General features: G+C 43.1%; 1 protein-coding gene and 1 pseudogene across 2 annotated transcripts in view; one reads left to right on the top strand and one right to left on the bottom strand.

The window, feature by feature from the left end:
- CEP43 (centrosomal protein 43) overlaps positions 1-16,532 on the top strand; it is a 71,436-nt gene that overhangs the window by 29,638 nt on the left and 25,266 nt on the right. The gene's annotated exons all lie outside the window — the stretch shown is intronic.
- Positions 5,678-16,532, bottom strand: part of LOC118905435 — a 53,051-nt pseudogene continuing 42,196 nt past the window's right edge.

Genomic DNA, 16,532 nt, shown 5'->3' with positions numbered 1-16,532 from the left:
TTTGTCATCAGCAATACATACATCTGATCAGATAGTTGTAATAGCTTAAAATTCAGCTATGAAAAAGCTCTGTTTCCACAGGTGTCCCTTGATTAGATAGAAGGTTTTGAGTGTGATTAGCGTTTTCTTTGTGTTGAGTACATACTGAAATATTAACCCAGGAAATAACATTTTTATGGTAAAACCTGTATCGTACAGTGGAGTTTTTCAGATGTTTCTTTGTCTGTCAGATGTCAAGAAAAGTCTCGTTTTATTCATGATGACTGCGGTGAGCGGCAGCTCACGCCCTTTGTGTTCCGTAGTGACAGTGACCAGGCGCCAGTTGTGCTGACCTTGGTCCTGCCCCGATTGCCGCCGCCTGCCTCTGCCCCTGGCCCCCCTTTCCTTGCTCCCCGCCCTGGCGCCGCACAGCACCTGCGAGCTGCCAAGGCGGGTCCTGTCTCGGGGTGGATCTGCCTCTCCTTGTCTGGATCGTCCTTCCCGCAGAATCCTGCCGGGCTGGCTTGTTTCCGTCTCGTTCTCAGAGAAGCTCCAGCCGGGAGGGGATGCCCGTTTTCCCTCCCACCCCGTCACTGTCGCGTTTGCCCTGTGTGTTTTATTCATCTCTCATTGCTGTCTGAGATGCGCTGGGATATCATCCGTAAGCTCCGTTGGAGCAGGGACTTTGTAACCGGTGCGTGTCCCTGAGCAGAAGTCAGCCCCAGCATGTGCCCGGTGAGGATCCAAGGCGACCACAGCCACAGATCCAGGGGGCTGGGCAGCTGCTGCCCGAGGACAACACGGCACGCTTTCGGGGGGACAGCCGTCCTTACCCTGAACCCAGGGAGGCCCCAGCTTCAAGTCTGAGGGGTGGCTCGGGACAGCGGGCCTGGCTGCCCGCCCACCCCCCAGGCTGGTCGGAGCATTGTTCCTGACGGGCGTGGGCAGGCCTCCTGTCTGCGGCTCAGTGTGGACACTGGCACAGGGCAGCAGCAGGGTTCCAGGTCATGGGCTGACGGCCCTGCCGGACGTGCCGGAGGGCAGCGCTCACCTGGGGAAGAGCGCGCCCCACGGCACAGGTGCAGACCCCACTGGACTCGGCCTTGGGCTGCCTGGGACCCCACCTGGTCTCTGCCCTTGCACGCTAACCCACCCCACCCTCCTGACACGGTCTACACTGCCAGCCCCCATTGTACGAAGGGGCGTATTTGGTGGAAACAAGTGCAGAGGAAATGAGGGCAGCCACTCTCCTGGGTCATCCACACTGGACGGAGGAGGAAAGTGAACAGCATGTGACAGAGGCTGAGATGAACCAGCAGAATGGCTTATCTTGGGGGAAACGATTCAGAGAAGAAAATAATTCTAAAGTAAAAACCTAATTGCACTACTTGAGATTTGAGAACGTTTGTACCTAAAAAAGGCTGCTATGAAAAAGGTGCAATCAAAGTGATTTTTTAAAATTAATTATTTATTTTCGGCTGTGTTGGGTCTTTGTTGCTGCGTGCGGGCTTTCTCTAGTTGTGGTGAGTGGGGGCTACTCTTTGTTGCGGTGCGTGGGCTTCTCATTGCGGTGGCTTCTCTTGTTGCGGAGCACGGGCTCTAGGTGCGCGGGCTTCAGTAGTTGCAGCATGCAGACTCAGTAGTCATGGCTCGCAGGTTCTACAGCTCAGTAGTTGTGGCACACGGGCTTAGTTGCTCTGCGGCATGTGGGATCTTCCCGGACCAGGGCTCGAACCCGTGTCCCCTGCATTGGCAGGCGGATTCTTAACCACTGCGCCACCAGGGAAGCGCCCAAAATGAATTTTGATTAAAAAATTGTTGGGCCAAGTCATTCGGTGGAAGGATTGAATGATGGGATAACGCAAAAAAAAAAAAAAAAAAAAAAATTAGTAACCTCAAAGGTAAAGAACTCCCTGCATGTGTAGCAAAAAGACCAAGGTGGAAACAGAATGGTCAGGAGCTGTGGACAGAGGATTGACTAAGGACCGCAGCAGCTACGTGTCCATCGACAGGGTTAAAACTGAGGCAGGAAACATTGGCAGAAACATGCGTAGGTTCAGAGACGCCCGAGTGTCTGGATGAGCGAAAGCCAGGCCCACAGCTGGGTGGATCCTGATTAGTGTGAAAAAAAGACTCTTCCAAGATCATTTTAAAGGAATGAGAATGAAATTGCCTGACCGGAATCTCCAAGTAATAGAGCAATAACTACAAAGTTAGGAGGGAAAATGAATTTTGAGCATAGAATTTCTACCCTGATGGAAAAAAAAAAAAAAAAAGGAACCTTCCTGCCTTGTAGGAAATGGATCGCAAAGCAAGGTAAGATGGGCCTGGCCTCTCACGTGGCATCAGGCTTACGTCATGTCTCCGCGGGGCAGTCTGTGCTGCTACGGGCAGTGGGAGGGGACCTGTGGACCCCTCCCCACCTTCGGGAGCACGCTGTGCCTTTACCAGGGCTTTGCCTCTGCAGAATGGTGACTTTGGGTAAAGTCGGGCCTGCTTCCCCAGAACCAGGAAGAAGAGAGGGCAGGGGATCCCCGGGCCTGCATCTCAGGGTGGATGGAGAGGAATAGGGACAGGGGAGCAGCAGGATAGAGGTGTCTGGGCCATGCCTTATATACAGGGGTCATTTCTGATATTTTCACCTGAGTTTGTTGTTTTGGCAATTTATGAAATCTTCCGATTTGATGATGAAATTATTTTAACATAAATGTTTAATTTTCAAACACTTCTAGTTGCTAAAAGCCAATTTGGGCATGTTTTATAAATCACTAGACTATTGGATATGGATCTTAATCTCTCTTTTAAATCATTTATAGTTTGTAAAACTGAATGGTAGCTCTTCTGAAATGGAAATTTTTGGTGAATGAGTACCCTTTTTACTTCAGGCATTTAGCATTTCTCTCCCCCTTCTCTCTCAGTCCATGTGGTGTGTGATTTTTTATCTGACCTTATGTTTAAATTTTGGCATACAGAATGCTGTGCTGCACCCACCGTCCTGCGTCTGGTGTTGGGCCTTGATGGCAGGCGCTCCTGCAGCCCCAGGTGTGTTGGCTCTTTGGCTGGGGTGCCACTTTCCCTGACCCCTCTTCCCCATCGCACACACCTGGGTTACTCTTACCCTTTCTTCTCTTTCAAGGCCCAGGTTAGAGGAAGCAAGTGTTTTGTCTCCTCGGTGTGCCAGGTACTTGTCATCTGTCCCTTTGACTCCCTGCACATCCCGTTGTGGGGGAAGTATACCAGGATTCCAGCAGATGTTTACAAACGTTTAAGGTGCTGGGTGCCAGGTGCTGTGCCAGGTGGGCACACGCTCTGTGCACAGTCGGTAACGGGGACTTGGGACATACCACATCTGGCCACCGTGTGCTGCTCACGGGCCCTGTGAGAATGTCACACGCAGGACCACCAGAAAGGTGATGTTCGAGATGATCTTTGGACTTTGGTTCCCTGGAGACAGGTGGGCCGGTGGGTTCTGCCCAGGGTTGCCGGACTCACAGGGAATGAGCCAAGGGCCCTTCTGAGAAGGAAGGAAGTGTGGGGCAGCAGAGATGCAGGAGGTGGAGTAGCAGAGGGATTGAGTGTACATGTTGAAACCACTGCACAGATCAGGATCCTGGACACCTCACTTCCTGGCTGAGGGCTGTCGGGCAAGTCATTTGTTATCAACGTTCTCGGTTTGCTCATGGGTACAAGGGGGAGCGAGTACTGCCTGACCGCACGGGGTGGCTGTTGTGTAACATAAGCAACGTATGCAGAGTGTTCCGTGGTGTTCTTGGCAAATAATACTCAGTAAATATTAATGGTTTTTTTACTAAGAAGGTAAGAGTCACGGGACGTAGTTTAACTTGGATGTGGAGGGCAAGGAGGAGAGAGGGCGCCTTGGGTAATGGCAGATGGATTTCTGTTCCTCTCCCGAGGCCTGATTCAGATGCCACTTCCCACCAAGCCTTCTTCCCGCCTCCGCCGAGCTACCCGCAGTGTAACGTGTTCATGGTCTGGGTTTTCCTTGTGTCCCTGTCAGTGGTGTCCCAACGGGGGTTTCTAGCTGTGACTGCGCCACCACTTAAAGGAGACCTGGTGTGGTAACAGAATGAAAACCACCCAGACTGTTTGAGAAGTCACAGTATGCCGTAAAAAGTTACATCAACTATGATTTTAACACCCCAAAATGTGTTGTAATTCCTTTCACAAGAGAATTATGGGATTAAAAAGTAATTCTTAGTGCACTACAGACTGAGCTGTTAGGGAGTGAGGTTCAAGCTTGAACTTACAGGATGAGCATCTTTGTTCAGTCTTGCTGCTGGGGGTCTGTGCGATAAAGATGAGTGATGAAACAGCAGAAGTTATCCCGACATTGAAAGCTAGTTGTAACAGAATACTTTCTCAGATCGTACCAAAAGTAGTAATTCATGAGTTAAATTTTGAGTAGAAATAATCACTAGGCTCTTGTGTTATTCGATAACCCAGTTAATGAAGAGGAGTGCATCACATAAATACACTGTAAAAACATTTAGATTTACTACTGATTTGACACAAAATATTGATGAAGACCATATAACACTATGATATGCTGTATGACAAGAACATTAATGAAAAACTGGTGAATGGACATAATTAAAAGAGAGCATGTATGTTACTAAAATGTTACTAGTCCCTGAAAAAAAATGGAAATGCTATAAATTCCAGACTCATGCGAAAAAAGAACTCGAAAAAGGTTTCCAAAATTTGACAGTTCTAAAACTTACATGCGTGACATTTCCAAAATGAATTGTAATTGAATTCATCCATCGATGAAACTCTTAAAATATGTCAGTAATTGAAAAACCATTTTGATCAATCATTCTAGAGTAAAATTATTTTTTTATCTCCATAGAAAGATATTTTTAAAAGTCATTCTGATATGAAGAGGTGATATCAGAAAGTGTGCCGTTAAAGCAATGTAGGAAAAATGTATTACAAAAATACAGCAGGCAGTTAATGAAAATATTTATTTTCCTATATTTTGTGATGTTTGTGGTATTTGTCAGATTTATTTATTTTTATTTTTTATATTTTTACCATGCCGGCAGTACATATTTATTATTATTCATGAATGGTCAAAAGACTTACAAGGCCCATTACTATTAGTGTAACCACACATATGAAATATCACTTGGTGACATGGAGTGAAAAGGACAGTTTCGTATATATTAAAAAAATACATACACATACACACATTCTCTCTCAAAGGCTCACCATTCACCGCTACAAAAGCAGGAGGCATCAAGCTGCAGGAGTTCCAATATACATAATAAGTTGAAACATCTCAAGCATAAAAACTACACTTAAATTGCAAAAATAAAGTTTCTTCAAACATTTTGATCTGAGCTCAAGCAAAGCAAATAATGAACACCAATGATTTTTATACTATTTAACACACTTTAAAACATAAAAGGACCAACAGATGCAAAAGTCCTGAAAATGTAGAGGTTATTTATAGGAATGAACAATGCGTTTCATCCAAAAAAAAGTCTACATCAGATGTGTTTCATCCTGGCTCTCAAATATTTGAGAATCGTAATTTACTATATTCAAACAGCAAGTTAAGCCAGAACAAAATGATAAACAGAAAACTCATTACTTCAAACAAGGCGTTATTGTCCTTGGTTTCCTTAGACGGTTTCACCAGTGCAAGAGCATCATTCACCTGAAAGACCATGAGTCACAATTAAAGGGCGCTTGTACAAAACTATTTCCTTTTTTCTTTAAAAAGTGCCACATACTTGACTTCTCATTTAAACAACAACAACAACAACACACATAATGCTAGTGGAAGGCTGTTTGTCTCCATCTCTTGTCAATGAGGAAAGGCCAGAGTGATTCTTTGATTCCGGTTCGAAATAGTGTTCACTGGCCAATGCCTAAGGTCTCCAATTTGGAGGAGTCAAGCTGAGCGTTTCTCGGATGTTGTGCTCCTAAGACAGGACTGTCAGTTACCGGTCTTAAGTGGCTGCTGGGGAGGTTGAAGGCGTCTGCAGTTGCACACGCCATTTCGTACTTAGTCGTCTGTTCATTGCCAGACCGGTGAAAGGTTCCCTTAACTGACGGATCCAGCATCCTCTCCTGTGCTAACGGACGACACACAGTGGCCGCATCTTTGACGTGTGTGGGGGACGGCTGCTGCCGGCGGTCCCTGTTCGCAGACTTGTTGCTGAACTGCACTTTACCAAACATAACAGTCACGGCAGTTTCCCTGAGCTTTTCAACTTCTCCATACAGAACAGGAATTCTCAAAACAGCAGCTCCTAAACTGTTCTCCAGTACGGCCCTTTCTTCTAGTTTTGTTTTGCCATATAGATTTAGGGGACTTGGTACGTCTTCCTCTCTATAAGGTGGGTTTGTTCCAGCAAAAACATAAATCGGAGCTAATGTAGATTAGAAATGCTCCGATTGCAGCTGCTTCCTTCTCTGAGTTCCCGGAAGCATCCGCGTTAAGTTGAGAAGCAGCGTCCGGCTGATTTTCGACAACATCTGGCCTTCTCTCTGCTGCACAATGTACTAGGACATGGGGCTGAAAATCATAAATGATGTGATGAACTGCTTTAGAACCCAAGAGATTAAGCTGCTCAGATTTTGGTCTTGCTCGTCTAAAACCACAGCCAACGGCATGCCAATTATTCTGCTGAAATTCTTAGTACACAGCTCTGCCGAGAAGCCCGGTGGCACCAGTAATCAGAACCCGCCAGTTGGGGCTGCTAACTTCCTCCTCCACCAAAAGGCAGTTCATGGGAACAAAGTGGATAGAGAGCTCCGTCTCCCGCCCACCGTGCCCGCCGTGTTGGCGTCGCCGCAGATTTGTTTTTACTCCAGCACCCTCGGCCCTCCTCCCCTAGGTCCGGGCCGGCTGATCTGTCAGACTTTTAAAATTTATAGTTTGTTGGGCTCTTGTGTCTATTCAGAGTATGTATGTTTATAGCTAACTTTGTATAGGTGATTTCGTATCCCTCCTCTAGCAGAAGGTAATCCCAGATGTTACAGGCTGCTGAACAAGGCCCTGCCCTAGTCAGTAGGCTAGGAGTCTAGCCAAAAGAAAACAGTGGAGACGGAAAAACAGGTTAAGTCTGTTATCAAGGAGCGTTGGTCATTGAAAATATGTAGGCGTCTGAAATTTGAGCAGATTCTGTAGATCAAATGAGAAATATTGAAAGTTTCTTCATGAAACTCGAATCCTGAGAACCTTTGGCGGGAGAGTCCGCGGCGACGTTGGCACCCGTCCTCTGCCCGTTCTCGCAAGCCTTCACGCGGCGGGCATGCTGCCTGCTGCTGTGACACATCTGGTCGTCTGCTGGGCATCACGCCTGCCCCAGGGGTTTCAGCGTCGCCTCCTGCCGGCAGCTGCTTGCTTTGTGCCCTCTGGTTTAACGGCAAGCTTCCTGGTTGCAGACAGCAGTCTCAGTCTGTCCCTGACTTAGACAGAAATGCAGTTTCTTGGAAAGATACAGGATGGAGAATCAGGCGTAAAAGCAGGCAGGAGCCTAGGAAGATGGGTAAAGAAACAGCCTGGTGGTACCGCCCCAGGATTTTTATTTTTTAACTTTATTTTTTCCATAACATCATATGGAAAAACCCGAACGAACTTCTTGGCCAACCCTATACGTATTGGATGTTGAGTTGTTCGAGCACCATTGGAGAAAAAGCTATCCCTTCTCCACTGAATTGCCTTTACTCCTTCATCAGAAATCAGACTGTATTAAATTTGACGTTTATAAAGACCCCTCCCTGAAAGTTTCTCAGCCAGCAAGACGGTTTAGTACCTACCAGAGAAATTTAAGGAATGATAGATGTATTCTCATTTGTTTCTTACCTTGCCTCTTAAAACACATGATTTGCATTGGGAACTGTTACTGATGGCAGTTACTAATAACCGCCATTCATAGTAGACAGAAACAGCTTATGACAACCTTTCCAGCTGGTGGAGTGCTCTCCGGGAGGGTGGGGGCGCTTAAGGCAGGTACTTTGTTCCAGTCACTGCCGTCCCTTTCGGTCAGTGACAAATGCACCTCTGTGTGATGCTCCTAACGGCGCAGTGGGAATTACTGATTCCTCCTTTACAGGTAAGATTGTGTAAGTTGTAGAGGCGGGACCTCAGCATTTTCCGGCAAGATGAGCAGAACACAGGGCTTCTGTCCACCAGCAGAACCAGCATGTAGTTCAGAGAGCAGGTCGTGGAGACTCTGAGGAGTGGGACTGTTCACTGCAGACATGTCGGGTAGTAACTTGCATCGACGTTTCGGTTGAAACCTGTATAGTGGCCTAGACTTGATTCTGATGCTGGCGAGGGCCGGAGTGGACATGCCCTGGTAATTTTTCCACGCCCATGTTTATTTGTGTTGTCCTGAAAGTCGAGGTGGGGTTTCCTGGGTGGGGACTGATTATCCCTAAGAGCAATAACCAGATTTGCTTCCTTTACTCTAGTTTTTCCCCTCCTGTGGTGAGGTGGTGAGGGCCATGATTGCTGTCACCTTACCCCTTTCGGGGGTCTGTACTGGAGGTGAGAAACCCTTAAATAAGAATCTGCAGGCTTATATGCACATTGTTCCTCTCTCCTCCTGAGAGAGGGAAAGCAACTTGATTCTCCCAGTGTAAATAAATCCTCCTCAGGAAGAAAGGGGGAAGACTCCTGGGTTCTTACTCTTTGGAATGTAATTAAACGTCTCCAGGAGGAGAGATTGCTGGAATATCTCCATGGCTCCAGGGTCTCACACCCTTTTGAAATGTAAGCACAGACCATGAGAAAGGTGAATCTCTATTCAGTAAAGACCTGCCCTTTGTCCAAGGTCCCACAAAATTTGTTCAGTAAGCCCTAACCATGCAGAAATATAGAAATATTTTCTCTGGCGCCTGCAGTCCCACACCCAGTTGCTGGATGTAACTCACCAAAGAACAAGCTGGAATAGCTGAGACAAACTTCGGGGCCAGAAAGTGGTCAGGGTGTGCATTGCAGGCCGGAACATGCCGTAATGCAGCTCCTGTCACTTTCCAGTAATTTAAACACTTTATTGAGATATGTACACACCGTGCAGTTCACCCATGTCAAGTATACAGTTCAACAGTTTTTAGTCTATTCACAGTTGTGCCACCGTCACCACAGTCAGTTTTAAAATATTGTCATCACCACCAAAAAGAACCGCATACCCATTGGCAGTCATTCTCCCTTTTCCCCACCCCTCCGACCTTCCCCCCAAGACAACCACTTCCTGACTCTCGAGAGTTGCCTATTCTGGGCCTCTTTTATAAATGGAATTATACAATATGTTAGAATATGTTTTCTTTCGTGACTGGCTGCTTTCACTTAGCATAATGTTTTCAAGGTTCATCCATGTCGCGGCATCTATCGCTACTTTATTTCTTTTTATTGACGAATAATATTCTACTGTATGGATATACCATATTTGATATGTCAGTTCGTAAGCTGATGGACATTTGAGTTGTCTCCACTTTTTGCTGTTATGAATAATACTGCTAAGAATATTCGCACAATATTCACATACAAGTTTCTGGGAGAACGTTTTCTCTTGAGTACATACATAGAAGTGGAATTTCTGAGTTATATGATAACCCCATGTTTAGTATTTTGAGGAACTGCTAAACTGCATTCCAAAGTAGCTGCACCATTTTACATCCCTGCCAGCAGTCTATGAAGCTTCCAGTTTCTCCACATTCTCACCAACACTCATTTTTTTTGTGTGTGTGATGAAGGTGGATATGATTTTATTTTATTTTTGAAGTTTTGAATTTTATTTATTTTTTATACAGCAGGTTCTCATTAGTTATCCATTTTATACATATGAGTGTATACATGTCAATCCCAATCTCCCAATTCATCCCATCACCACCACCTCCCTGCCACTTTCCCCTCTTGGTGTCCATATGTTTGTTCTCTACATCTGTGTCTCTATTTCTGCCCTGCAAACCAGTTCGTCTGTACCATTTTTCTGGGTTCCACATACATGCGTTAATATACGATATTTGTTTTTCTCTTTCTGACTTGACTTCACTCTGTATGACAATCTCTAGATCCATCCACGTCTCTACAGTGACCCAATTTCGTTCCTTTTTATGGCTGAGTAATATTCCATTGTATATATGTGCCACATCTTCTTTATCCATTTGTCTGTCGATGGGCATTTAGGTTGCTTCCATGTCCTGGCTATTGTAAATAGTGCTGCAGTGAACATTGGGGTGTATGTGTCTTTTTGAATTATGGTTTTCTCAGGGTATATGCCCAGGAGTGGGATTGCTGGGTCATATGGTAGTTCTATTTTTAGTTTTTTAAGGAACCTCCATATTGTTCTCCATAGTGGCTGTATCAATTTACATTCCCACCACCAGTGCAAGAGGGTTCCCTTTTCTCCACACCCTCTCCAGCATTTGTTGTTTGTAGATTTTCTGATGATGCCCATTCTAACTGGTGTGAGGTGATACCTCACTGTAGTTTTGATTTGCATTTCTCTAATAATTAGTGATGTTGAGCAGCTTTTCATGTGCTTCTTGGCCATCTGTATGTCTTCTTTGGAGAAATGTCCATTTAGGTCTTCTGCCCATTTTTGGATTGGGTTGTTTGTTTTTTTAATATTGAGCTGCATGAGCTGTTTATATATTTTGGAGATTAATCCTTTGTCCATTGATTCGTTTGCAGATATTTTCTCCCATTCTGAGGGTTGTCTTTTTGTCTTGTTTGTAGTTTCCTTTGCTTTGCAAAAGCTTTTAAGTTTCATTAGGTCCCATTTGTTTATTTTTGTTTTTATTCCCATTACTCTAGCAGGTGGATCAAAAAAGATCTGCTGTGATTTATGTCAAAGAGTGTTCTGCCTATGTTTTCCTCTAAGAGTTTTATAGTGTTCAGTCTTACATTTAGGTCTTTAATCCATTTTGAGTTTATTTTTGTGTATGGTGTTAGGGAGTGTCCTAATGTCATTCTTTTACATGTAGCTGTCCAGTTTTCCCAGCACCACTTATTGAAGAGACTGTCTTTTCTCCATTGTGTATCCTTGCCTCCTTTGTCATGGATTAGTTGACCATAGGTGCGTGGGTTTATCTCTGGGCTTTCTATCCTGTTCCATTGATCTATATTTCTGTTTTTGTGCCAGTACCATATTGTCTTGATTACTGTAGCTTTGTGGTATAGTCTGAAGTCAGAGAGTCTGATTCCTCCAGCTCTGTTTTTTTTCCTTCAAGACTGCTTTGGCTGTTCGGGGTCTTTTGTGTCTCCATACAAATTTTAAGATTTTTTCTTCTGGTTCTGTAAAAAATGCCATTGGTAATTTGATAGGGATTGCATTGAATCTGTCGATTGCTTTGGTGGTATAGTCATTTTCACAATATTGATTCTTCCAATCCAAGAACATGGTATATCTCTCCATCTGTTTGTATTATCTTTAATTTCTTTCATCAGTGTCTTATAGTTTTCTGCATACAGGTCTTTTGTCTCCTTAGGTAGGTTTATTCTTTTTGCTGCAGTGGTAAATGGGAGTGTTTCCTTAATTTCTCTTTCAGATTGTTCATCATTAGTGTATAGGAATGCAAGAGATTTCTGTGCATTAATTTTGTATCCTGCAACTTTACCAAATTCATTGATTAGGTCTAGTAGTTTTCTGGTGGCATCTTTAGGATTCTCTATGTATAGTATCATGTCATCTGCAAACAGTGACAGTTTTACTTCTTCTTTTCCAATCTGTATTCCTTTTATTTCCTTTTCTTCTCTGATTGCCGTGGCTGGGACTTCCAAAACTATGTTGAATGATAGTGGTGAGAGTGGACATCCTTGTCTTGTTCCTGATCTTAGAGGAAATGGTTTCAGTTTTTCACCATTGAGAACGATGTTGGCTGTGGGTTTGTCATATATGGCCTTTATTATGTTGAGGTAGGTTCCCTCTATGCCCACTTTCTGGAGAGTTTTTATCATAAATGGGTGTTGAATTTTGTCAAAAGCTTTTTCTACCAACACTCATTATTATCTCTCTTTTTAAATATAGCAATTCTGGTGGATGTGAAGTCGTATCACATTGTGGTTTGGGTTTGCATTTGGAGCATATTTCATATGCACTTAAGAAGGTGTATTCTGCTGCTGTTAGGTAGCACGTTCTATAGCCGTCTTTTAAGTCTAGTTAGTTAATAGTGCTGTTCAAGTTTTCTGTTTCCTTGATCTTAGTCTTAGTTTTTCTATCCATTATTGAAAATGGGGTATTGAAATCTTCAACTGTTACTGTTTAACAATCTATTCCTCCCTTCAATTCTCTCATTCTGTCCAAAATGCCTGTATTTTGGAATTCTCTTATTAGGTGATTGTTATATCTTCCTGATGGATGACCCTTTTATCATTATAAAATGTCCCTCTTGATCTCTAGCAATTTTTTTTGGCATTTTAAAATCATTTTGCCTGATATTAGTATAACCATTCTTGCTCTTATGGTAGCTGTTTGCATGATGTACCTTTTCCTTTCAGCCTGTTTGTATCTCTGAATCTAAAGTTTGCCTCATGTACACAGCATATAGTTGGATCTTTTTTGTTTTCTTTCAGTGCAGTCTGATAACCTCTGCCTTTTGATTGGATTGTTTAATCCATTCACATTTAGTGTTATTATTGATATAGTTTGATTTATGGCTGCAATTTAAATTTTTTGTTTTCTATATGTGTCATGTATTTTTTGTTTTTCTGTTCTTTGCTGCTTTCTTTTGCATTAAGTGTATCTTTTCTAGTGTAACTGTGATTCCTTATTTGTTCACTGTATGTGTGTGTGTGTATTTTCCACATATATCACTATGTAAGTGTAAGGTGCTAAGTCCAGCATGATGGTTTGATTTACGTGTATTGTAAAATGATTACCACAGTAGGTTTAGTTAACATCCATCAACTCATAGCTATAATAAAAAGAAAAAAATTCTTCTTGTGATGGAGGAATTACTCCTATGGTCTGCTCTCTTAACAACCTTCCTATGTATCATCAGTATCTTTTTAAAGTTATTTTCTTAGTGGTTGCTCTGGGGCTTACAATATACTTCTGAACTTATAAGAATCTTTTTAGGTTTATCCTAAATTATTTCCACTGAGATATAGAAACATGTTTCCTGTCTAGCTCTATTCCCTCTTCCCTTGTCTTTGTGCTGTTTTTGTTATTACCTCTATATGTGTTACAAATCCAAGAATTGCCTGTTATAATTTTTACTTTATATAATTTTATGTCTTTTAGAGAACCCATGTCCATAAAGTGAGGTGGGGAGGCAGGAAGACACACGGAAAGGGAACTGTGCCTCTCTTAGTGGATAGGATACCCTGAGCTGTTTCTAGAGGGGGATCTGTGAACTTCCACTTGACAACTCTGCAACGAATGAAACCCCCCTACCCTGCATCTGTTAGTCAGCAGTGTATCCTGATTCACTCCTTACCTATTACCAGGCCGCCTGTTCTAGGGGTCGTATCTCAAAATGACTCAGAGTACTCCCATTTTTACCTCAAACTTTGTTGAAGTTGTCGTATACTGTGCCATTTACTGTGATTTCTCACAATTTGGATTACTCCACTTGAATTTAAATAAAGTTTAGGCAGCAACCTTTCATAGCTGTCTATGATCTTTCATGAAACCGTGAACATGTGCAGAATGATGAATCCAAAGGGAGATCTGGTGTATGTGCTGCAAAGCCTCAGAGCAGGAAGCAGAGTTGAAATAGTAAATTAGGAGATGAGCCGACTTTTGGAGGTTGGCCCCTTGCTTTCTACACTTCTGTACGCACGTTTCTACAAAAAAAATGAATGTTAACCCGCTGACTTACCAGTGAACTTTTTGAGATGTCTTTCAAAAATTGAAGCTTTAGTAATTTTCTTTGGTTGTACTCTGTATCAGTGGAGAAGGAGTTTGTATATAATCAAGGTAAATCATAGTAAATGAACATTTAAATGGCTTCATTGACCTATCCATTACCAAATGATTGTTTAATGAAATCTGGACATTATCTAGAAAGTTGGTGACCAAAATATTCTGAGCTTTAAGTGCTAAGTCAAAATATTTAGGTGTTAACATAGGTGTTCAAATGAGCCTCAGGAAAAAGAAGAACTGGTCAATTTTTGCCCAGTAGGATATGTATTTTAGGTGGAATTAGCAAACAAACGTAATGAGGAACGAATGCTCATTGGAAATTGGAAGTGGTCTGTTTGAAAGAAGGAATCCTGGGCTGTAGTCAAACTAACTGGGTTCTGGACCTCTCAGCTCGGCCCCTTCTGTGGACTTTGCCTCTCACGAGTCAGCTGAGGGTGCTGGACCCTTGGTTCCGTGTTTTTACACTGGGCTGTTAGGAGCCCAGGCCTCTCAGGGTGCCTCAGGGGCTGAGGAGGGGGGAATGGAAAGCCACTTATCCGCCCATGACATATAATCAAGTTCTAGTGTTTAAAAAGAAGAATTTTCCTTCAACAACTGCCCTGGGGGAAGCTGCTGGGCTGGGTGCCTCTGCTGCTGTGTCAGCATGTTGCCCAGAAGGTGTAACCGCCTGGCAGAAGAAAGCAACGTTTTGTAAAGAAAGCAGATGGGACGTCTGAGCGATCAGCCAGTGTATTCTGAGAAAACACTGCGTGCCTCCTATTGTCTGGTGAGGCGTGCTCAGAGTCAGTGAGGGTGATTACTAAGGTTAATGTATTAAAAGCAACCCTCCCCCAGAAAAGACCCGCCCACCTAAAACTGCGTCCTGTCGTTCTGTGTCATGTTTAGGTATGAAGTAGCATCATCTCTTGTGATGCGCCTAGAAGCAGGAGCGAGTCAAACTAGGTCCTTTACCCAGTATGCATTCTGAAGTCTTAGCATTAGAGAAGGAGGTGCAGTTTATCTGCAGCTATTTCCATTTCTTTGAAAAAGAAAAGAATAATTACCATGGGCTTATACAGATATTTGGCAATGGGTCTCCTAAGAAACAGCAGAGAACCTTTAAAATTTTTTACTGAGAAAATAGAAGACTCTAAGAACTTGGCAATAGAGTGTTTAAACACTCTGTAAGTTTATAACACTGTAGGTCTATAAAATGGCCAACTTTATAAGAACAAAGAAATAAATATCTGGTTGATTCATTATGGTCAAGTAGGGATGGAGAGGGAGAGCACAGGAGACAGACAAGGGAGAAAGTGAAAAAGAGAAACGGGTCAGGAGGAGGGAGGCGGGAGGAGGGGGCAGGAAAGCGCAAGGGCTGGACCCCAGGAGGGAGAGTGACCACGCGGGGGGAATCGATGATTCCTGCAGGGTAAGAATGTGAAGCTGTCTTTGTCTTCCTCTCAGGAGACTGGGCCATCAGCTGATACAGTAATGACCCACCATACACAGCTGTCTTATCACTTCTATCAGTGATTGACTTTTCGGGATCAATTAGCCACAGAAACTTCCTGGGAAGAAATATTCTCAACTGCTGTGGTGTGGACAAAATAATCTACTAAATTACTTGCTTCAAGATATAAAATCCAGCAGATTTTCCCTAGTCCAGTTCTGAGGTAACTAGAATCCAAAAGGCAGGGAGGGAGGTATATATATCAGGCTGTTTTTATAGGTGATGTCTACTCCTTAAGTAATTCTCAAAAAACGAGTTGATAAAAAAATCCTCAGAATTCTCTGAGGTCTATCTTTGCATGTTGAAAAAGGAGTGAAATCTATAGTGCTGTGAAATATTTTAAATATCTCCCAATATTTAAAGCCTGTCTGTGAGATTGAATACAGGGCCAAAGAGGCAAACTCTCCAAAAATACACATTTTTTTCATAGAGACTAACTCATTGTGTGGGCTTTAAGAAGCATTAGAAATATAGGCCACCTTAGAATGCATACCTGAATAGGAAACTTTGCAGAAGATAATCTTGCTATTTCTCTCCAGAGTAGCTGAATTTTCCACTGTGGTTTGGCCTCTGTGGTTTTAGAAATAATTTATGTGCTACGTGCGCGTTCTGTTATATAATAGCAACCGTACTGTAGGTGTGCTTGTCCGTCAGCCTTTATTCAGCCGTGCTTGTGTGAGGTAAAGCCCTGCTTAGTAAGATGACTCATTGGTGGCGTGCTCTCGTTCATTAAATTTTACCTTTAAATAAAAGATCTGGAAACTTTAACATAGAAAATGTTTAAAATGCAAATCCATTAATTAATAATCTTCATGTTCAGACCAAGACGTCAAAGTAGCTACTATAATAATGCTGCTTTTTTTTTTTTCAGGTAAAACTAATTTTAATAACAGATTTTCTCAAACACAACAGATCCAACATGCAAAAACATATTTATGTAACCCAATATACTTCATCATGCAAAAAGTATAAAAATATTAATAAGCTATTTTACATATATATATTTTTTAAATTAATTAATTAATTTATTTTTGGCTGTGTTGGGTCTTCATTTCTGTGCGAGGGCTTTCTCTAGTTGCGGCGAGCGGGTGCCACTCTTCATCGCGGTGCGCGGGCCTCTCACTATCGCGGCCTCTCTTGTTGCGGAGCACAGGCTCCAGACGCGCAGGCTCAGTAGTTGTGGCTCACGGGCCTAGTTGCACCGCGGCATGTGG

This window comes from Balaenoptera musculus, chromosome 12 (genome assembly GCF_009873245.2).
Source record: "Balaenoptera musculus isolate JJ_BM4_2016_0621 chromosome 12, mBalMus1.pri.v3, whole genome shotgun sequence".
Taxonomy (NCBI): domain Eukaryota; kingdom Metazoa; phylum Chordata; class Mammalia; order Artiodactyla; family Balaenopteridae; genus Balaenoptera; species Balaenoptera musculus.
This window is presented reverse-complemented; position numbering and strand designations above follow the sequence as displayed.